The following is an 8,675-nucleotide window of genomic DNA, read 5'->3' on the forward strand; positions in this document are numbered from 1 at the left end:
ATGATCCATTTGGGAGTTGAATAAAGAAGTAGGATAGGAAACCAGGTGTTCATGCTATTATATTTTCCACAGACACACTCCAAGGCCAAAGCCCACTTTACCTGTTCCATTTCTCAGAAGCCAGGTAGCAGCATAGCATTTGTTGGCAACCACAAAGAGCAGTAAGTCGCTACTAAGCTCTTATAACTCATCCATCTTAGTCAATATAGCCAGTGAGCTGTCGGTTATGAATCAAGTAGCTCTGATGGAGCCCTTTTTTGCATTTTCTACTGTGCATTGTCAGCAGGAAAACCTCCTTGCCCTCATAATTCTAGAGGCAATTAGCAGCAAGCAAGAATGTAGCCTGTTGCTATGGTAATGGCATACCACCATCAACTATCACCCATGGACAAATACATACAATTCTGATTTAACTGTCTAGATACAGCAGAAAATAACCCAGGTTATCACAGTGACTATACTTCTCTCATCCAGATAAACATAGATTGTTCCCCTTCCTATGCAAAATCAAGGGCAAGACTGAATGCAAAGTAAACTGGAATCAACCGGCACAAGATAATTATTTAAGCCAGTGTCAGCAAAATGGTAGTTTACATTCTATTCAAATAGGTACGTATATTAAGGACAAGACTAAAAAGCATATTTTACTGAAGCTCCCCTGTGGTGAATCTTCACCATTGTACCTCAGGGAACCAGAAAGAAAGAGAGATGGCTGTTAGCAGTTTCCTTTCAGTAAATCAGAGTTCCCTCAGTGGGTTGGGTAGCTCAATCTCTAACTGATGGGTATGATGTGCAATATTCATCTTCTCGTCTTCAGCCCTAGGAGGGTGAACAAGAAAGAGAAAGAAAGCATGGTGGCCTTAAAAAATTCACACCAGTTGTTTCAATTCCTCAGTCAAGAAGAAGTCACCATAGGCTAAGTCTACACAGAGCAATTATGGTGACCCACATGCTCAGTGATAAAAGGAGTAATTTCTAAAACCAAAGCAAGCTGCTTAAACCAGGGGCTGCCCCCATAGTCCCTTCCAGGCATGGACTTGGGAATGGAAGGAAGAAGTCTGGGAAGAAAGGTTCCCAAGCACATTGCCCCTGGAAAGAAGGAAGAATAACAAGAGAGGTGGGAGTGAGTGCCTTCTATTTGAAAAGCATCTCTCTCTTCTGATATATCTCCGACTTGCTGTTCTCCTGCTACCACATGGTCCTCAACATCCTCACTACACCAGTCTTGGGACACACATAGTGTATGGGTACGTAGGTGTGTTTTAATTTAAGGGCCTGGTTGCCATGGCTATCATTGCTGTTAACATAACTTTCCTCATTTCAAAATGGGGATAGTAATATCTACCTCACATGGGTTGCTATGAGGAATAACTTAAAGAAAACTACTTTATAAACTGTAAAGCATTGGCCTGAAATGTTATTTCTGAGTATAACAATGCCTTACTTCATCATTACCTTATTGGCATTATACTTTATCAACCTTCCAAAGTATACATTACAAAGTTAAACAAACATTTCTGTATCCCCTTGCTATTTTTCACTATTAAAAAAGAACTACATGGGATTTATTTTTGTCCATTTACATAAGCGCTATAATATTTACTGGGCAAAAAGCAACCTCTTATTTACTATCCAGAGTTCTATTTTACAATGTGATTCCCTCTGCTAAAGTCAAGGCAGGTAGAATATCACCCAGAGAATACCAGAAAAGTAGAGGAGAGCTGATTTTCTTAAATATAACTTCCCATATTTCCTTGGAGTTTCAAAAGTATAGGTTATATAAAAGAGAGATTTTTACCTCAGCTCTCAAAAATCTCCTAGATGTATGCTTAGAGACAAACTATGAAAACCATAATATTTAATTAATATGAAATTCAGCCTTTTCATTTTTGTTTACTGTTGAAAAGGAAGGAATAACCCTGTTGGCATTTTTCAAAGCTGAGCTCACCACCATTCATTATTATGCAGTGCTGACTGGTCAGCTCAGAGGAGTGGTACCTGGTCCAAAGCAGCCATTTGGCTGCAACCCTGCAGTGGCACAAACACATTCACTGGATAAATGAAGGCCCGTAGAACTTTGCTCCACAGACAGACCCACACCCATTTCCTCCAAGAGTTAAAAAAAAAAAAAAAAAAAAAAAGACTTTTTCTGGATAGATTTCTTGTTTATCTGGGGAAAAAAAATCCTCACGGACTACTGTCAGCTAACACAACCCAAAATGTTTTATGCACAACAAACAAACAAACAAAAAACCAAAACTACAACAACAAAGGCAATAATGCTACACTGACTTTTAATAAGTTAAAACAATTTTTAATTTACTGCATTCAGATAGGTTTAAATTGATTTTGATATTCTTTTTCTCTTACCACAAGGCTGCTAAAACCTATTATAGACTCTTCCTCCACTTCACTAGATTAATACCTCTACCTAAATGAAAAGATGGTAACTTTAACTCCTATCCTTGGTATAGAAATATATTCAAGGGTAGTGTTTCTCTTGTTAAAGGCGGGAGTGAGTCCAAAGGTACTGGGCTGCTACAGGGAACAAACCTACAGGGTCTGTTTTTTAAATTAAAATTTATTTTCAGAAACATGTAAGAAAAAGATAATTTCAGTGAAGCACAGATAACAGGGCTGAATCTGAATATATGATAATAAACAATTACAAATATTCGGGTCAGGTATTAGGGAATATGTATTTCAAATAGCAGTGAACACTGTACTCCATTTTAACAAGACTTCCTTTCCTCCCCCAGGAGTTACTTTTACCGAGTACCAATAGTTCTGTGGAGTGTATAGCTCTTTAGAACAATGTGTACAAGTTCTTGTTGTTAAGTTCTGGTGTGGGAGAAAAAAAATAGCACGTATGACTAATTACACACTCTATTCTATTTCTTAAACAAACAAAGAAAAAACACACTACAAAAAATTTTCATAGAATTAATCTTTTAGAGGGTAAGTTCATTTGGAAAGCCATGGCACCAACTGGACTTAACACAGCCTAGATGAAATACTTTATCCTATGCAATGGAGAGACTACAGAACTATATGGATAGAATTAGATTTATAAAATGTCTCTTAAAAATTGACATTGAGAATCTCTGGCCCAGTGTTATCATCTACCCTCGGTTCAATCAACTTCACAGGGTTAATATGCTCCAGCCATGACTATAACCCTCGGAATTGTCTCTTGCTAAACCATTTCATCTCCTCTATTCAAGGCCAAGTCTCTAAAAATGTATACAAAAAACAGCTGAAGTGCTAAAAAAAAAAACTGGCTAATGGGCTATCTGGTATCCAAGGACAGCGATAATCCTCAAGTCCATGGCCCAAAATGCTAAGCAAGATTTGCCAAAACCTCTATATTTAGACATTCATTTAAGAACCTAAGAAATCTGGGTTCTGGGTTACACACCCCAACCATCTGACAATCATTCCACTCATCTGAAACGACCTTGGGGCAAGTTACTCAACCTTTTTTTAGAGCCTGTTTCCTCATCTGAAAAATGAGGTTAATAGTACTACTGCACAGGATTGCTGTAAAGATGAAACAAGATAGCCTATGTAAAGAGCTTAGTGCCGTATTTAGTACATAATAGCTATTCAGTAAATATTTCTGCTACTGTTCTGTCTTCACTTCTGCAGCCTCAGAATTGACAAGGTATTTACTGTCTGTCTTTTGCTTAAACTCTCATGACTTAGATCTTGAAAGTCCCACTGTGTTTCATTTTACCCCTAAAATCAATCTTAAACATGAAAATTATTTCCAAAGGTACTATTTCAATTACATCACAGAATTCCCCTTCCTGCTCAAATCTTTTCATCCTACAGAATGAAGAATAAGCTCAATTTTCAGCCTGGTCTCACCTCAAAACATAAGCATATTCTCTTTCCCCTGAGCATTCATTGTAGTTAAACAGATCTCCTAATTGACTTCGTGGACAGGTGATCCAAGCCCCTGTGTGGGCACATCAGGACAGCCTACTCTCTAAGCCAGTGCTTCTCAAAGTGTGATCCAGCAATTTGACTAAGTAATTTTAATCTGTTGGAGCTAATATTTTTTAAATGGAGGTTGTATTTTGTATGTCTTTTTAAATTTCATTTTTTCTTGTTTTTTATGCTTGTCATATTTTACAAAATTCTTAGTCTACCTGAATTGAAAAGAAATAAACTGGTGCTTCACCACACACAGTATGAGAAGCATTGCTTTAATGTACTGTCCTGCTCGACTACATGCTATCTTCCTAGGCTCCTAGAGCAAAGCTAGTCTCCCTTACCCAATATGGTGGGTTCCAGGTATTCTGACCACTGAAGGCAATACTAAGCTCTAAAGAACCCACTGTACCTCAGAAGCAAACACAGTCGTCTATTACATATCTGTGTTAGTTGTTCTGCCCACCGAATTTTGCTAGATGATACTTACTATGGCATGGAATTTAATATAGGGTTAATCCATTTGGGGCCCCTTCCAGCCATTCTCTAAGTTTTTTTCACTCGTTTAATGAGATGTTTCAGTTAGAAAAATATTTAAATAAGTGTTCCTACTGCACGAACCCTGAGGACAACATTATAAGGAAGGTCTAGTTGGTTTGTTCTTTTATCAGTAGTGTAGCTTCATCAACATCATCTCCTTATCTGTAAGAGGACTTTTGCCAATGTCTTCTACGCAAATATAAACCCCAGCCCCCATATACAGAGCCAGGTACAGGAAGCTTCTACTGGAGATTTTTGATGATCAAGTGCACAAAAATGTCGACCTATTTAATTGGATGTCTGGCTAAGTTCCTTCTATCTTGAGCCAGAAATTTAATTTAACATATTTAAACACCCAGTATGTTCAAAAAATTATACAAGGAGGTAAGGGTATACAAACATTAACAATTCACAGTGTCCAGACTCAAAGAGCTTACAACCTAGTTGGGGAATAGTATAAATACACAAATAACTGTCATACAAAGTGACATCTAGTAGGCGTTGTGAGAGATTTATAAACCTTGTTTACATAGAGGTTCAAAGAAGATCTTCTCACATCTAGCTGGGAGGGTCTAGATAGGTTTTATGGAATACGGTGCATTTGAAAGAAACTTAAGAGGATGGATAAGGCATCAACAGCTAATAGGATGAGGTAGAGAATTAAGAAATGAGCATGAGTTAGTTTTATACACACACACACACACACACACACACACAAACATTAGTTTTTTACCCATAAATATCCACCTCGAAGTCTGTGGGACTTGTATAAAAAACTATTATATCATTTGTAAAAGCTGTAAACTGTTAAGGAAATGCATTTTCTCATCACTGGATTATACTGTATTTTATGGTTGTTAACTCAGAAAGTGAATATAATAAATCAAATTTCCAATGTTAGGAAAAGGACAGTCTGCTCAAAGAAATGTTCAGTTTACATTCACAATATTAACAAGATTCTTTAGTTATAAAATATTAACATCAATGTCCTTAAGTTGATCAGAGGTGTGGAAGCCCAGAGCTGTATTCCAGAGTGAGAGGTGATAAGCCAGAAGAGAACTTGTATCACCTAGGAATTCTCAGACACTTGAGGAGGCAACTGGACTGAGGAACAGACCTAGTTGGATATTAAAGGAAGGAGACTCTTCCTGCAAGCTGGAGAGCATGTGACCTTCAGATCACAATAAAATAAACACATAAAATCTCTACCTGACATTTCATCTCAGCAGGCCCCCAGGTTCTCCTTATCTGTTAGCTCCTGACTGACTGTAAGTCATGAGCATCCAGTCTACCAAGACCAGGAAAGTGAATTTCTTAAGGATCAAAAATATATATTCCCACAGCTGTTTCTTTACTCTTCACTTCCCTGGAGCCTAGAAAAGATATTTTTTCCCATTAAAGTTTTCTTAATGGAAAATATCCTTTTTGCTACATATTGTAAATATTCCTCTTACTTTCCATGTTTTAACTTATCAAATATCTGCAAGAACATCAGCTTTTGAGAATCAGATGGGTGCAGGTTTTCCCAGAGTGCAGATCATATCTGAGAGAGTAGTAGGAGTTGAGGCCAATGGATAAAGGGCTTGGAGGATCAATCTAAATGCAAAGATGCCTTGGAGTATAATTGTTATTATTATGGATCACATTTATTGAGTGCTTGCTGGGTACTTCACATGGATTCTCTCATTTAATCTTCACAACATCTTTGGACATAAATACACTTATTAATCCCATTTTACATAACAGGAAACTGAGGCAGAGAAAAACACATTAAATTGCTAACATTTATATGAATGTTAACATTTATATGAATTTTATATGAACCTTTCTCCTTTTCTCTCAGGACTAAGGGCAATGACAACTGTGTTGACTGGGAGAAGAATAAGAAAGGCAGATTCCTAAGATGCCATTTTGGTGCCCAAAGCAACCACAAAAAACAAGGCCTTGAGATCTACAAATTCAGTGCAATCTCTATCAAAATTTCAACTAACTTCTTAGCAAAAATGGACATGCTTATCCTGAAATTCACACAGAAATTCAAGGGACCAAAAATTGCCAAAACAATCTCCAAAAGAACAATGTTGGAGGACTCTCACACTTCCAACTTCAAGACTACAGTAATCCAAAAACTACAGTAATCAAGACTACTGCATAAAAATAGACATACAGGTCAGTGGAACACAACTTAGGGTCCAGGAAAAAACCTTATCTTTATGGTCAACTGATTTTTGATAAGGGTGCCTAGATAATTCAATTGGGGGAGAAGAATCTTTTCAACAAACGGTGCTAAAACAACTAGATATCCACATACAAAGAATGAAGTTGGACCTTGACTTTATACTATACATAAAAATTAATTCAAAATGGATCGTAGACCTAAATGTAAGGGCTGAAACTATAAAACTCTTAGAGGAAGACATTGGTATAAAATCTCTGACACTTGGACTAGGCAGTGGTTTCTTAGGCATGACACCAAAAGCACAAGTGACAAAGTAAAAAGCAGATAAACTAGACATTATCAAATTAAAAATTTTTATGCTTCAAAGGACACCACTAAGAAAATGAATGCTACAGCATGGATGAAACTTGAAAACATAAAATGAAAATATGAAATGCCTAGAATAGGCAAATCTATAGTGATAGGAAGTAGATTAGTAACTGCCTAGGGCTGGAGGATTTGGGAGGAAATGGGGGTAATAGCTAATGCATATAGGTTTCTTTTCTGGGAGTGATAAAAAATATCTAAAATTGATTGTGGCGATGGTTGCACAAATCTGTGGATATACTACAAACCATTGGATTGTACATTGCAAATGAGTGGATTTTATGACATGTGAATTATATCTCAATAAAGCTATTTAAAAATATCAGGGCCTTGAATCAACTGGAGGGTGAAAGGCTGATGGGCACCACACACAAAGGGGAAGGAAATGGAGTGCTCCCCACCCCTCATGTTGGGCTTTCCGGGCTACTCAGGGACTGAAGTGCAGAGACAAAGAGAAGTAGCTGCCAAGGAGGGAGCTAATTTTACAATTTGGACAATCTTTAAAAATTACCCTTTAAAGTGTTAGTGACAAGGTCCCAGTTGTTATGCCCTGGTTATATTACAGAGGGAAGTGCAGTGAAAACTGCAGACAGCACGCACTGTTTCTCAGAAACCACCTTGACTTTGGGCTTCCTGAGACTCTACCATCTAACTCATCCCCTGAGCACAGTGTCCTAAAGACAGTGAATCCAGCCTGCAGGTGGTTGTTCATTTCCAAACGAAACCCTCAGCCCTCCCTGCCTCCAGGGACCTGAGTACCTGCTCATGTAAAGGGGGAGGTATATTTTGTGGATGCCGAAAACTCCTTGAGTCTGCTCCAGAATGCCCAGTCTCTTCCCCACTTGTCCAAGTGGTAATCCATTAATGCTAACTTTTTAAAATTTTAACTGAGTTTTTGGTTTAAAAGAAGGCTTCTCAGCATGTACTCAGTAAAGTACAGCTACAAACCAGTGATGAGATATCCCAATACAGACAATTATTTATGATGAACAGGCACTAGAAATCTGAGGCTGCCCAAACTAAGATGGGTACTGTACCCCTCCATTTGGAAAATTTAAGTAGAATAAAAGTACTGTGAGGTTGCTGCTACTTTTCTGCAAAAGAAGACAATAACTAGTGGGTTTTTTTTTTTTCATAGAATTCCTGCTTTTCTTCACTTCTTCAAATCAATATATCTGACTGAAAAAGTATGTTCAGCAAAATATCAGAAGCCATAACACAGAACAACGTAAAAGGTAATAGTAACAAATGATTGGTTCCCCATATACATAATCTTCTAAAATACACTGATAGGGAATTATATTTAGATAGCTAGCTAGCTAGCTAGATAGATAGATAGGTACATATAAAAGCCAATTTGTTTTCTCTGAAGTTCTTTATGTTTATTTAAGCTCAAGAGTGGTAGAGGCTTTCTAGGAATTTATCCTAAGTAAATAGTTTTAAAAAGGAAAATCTATATACATAAATTTATGCATTACATCATTATTTTAACAGTATAAACTTTAAAACAGCTTAAATGTTCTAACATAAGGATATGGTAACATAAAGCACATTGCATAACGTGCTCTATGGAATATTTTGTGACTGTCAACAATAAATATGTAGTATATGGGGAAATGGTTAGGATGCTGTTTTATAATCTGTGCTAAACTGT

The sequence above is a fragment of the Hippopotamus amphibius genome, chromosome 11 (assembly GCF_030028045.1).
Source record: "Hippopotamus amphibius kiboko isolate mHipAmp2 chromosome 11, mHipAmp2.hap2, whole genome shotgun sequence".
NCBI lineage: Eukaryota > Metazoa > Chordata > Mammalia > Artiodactyla > Hippopotamidae > Hippopotamus > Hippopotamus amphibius.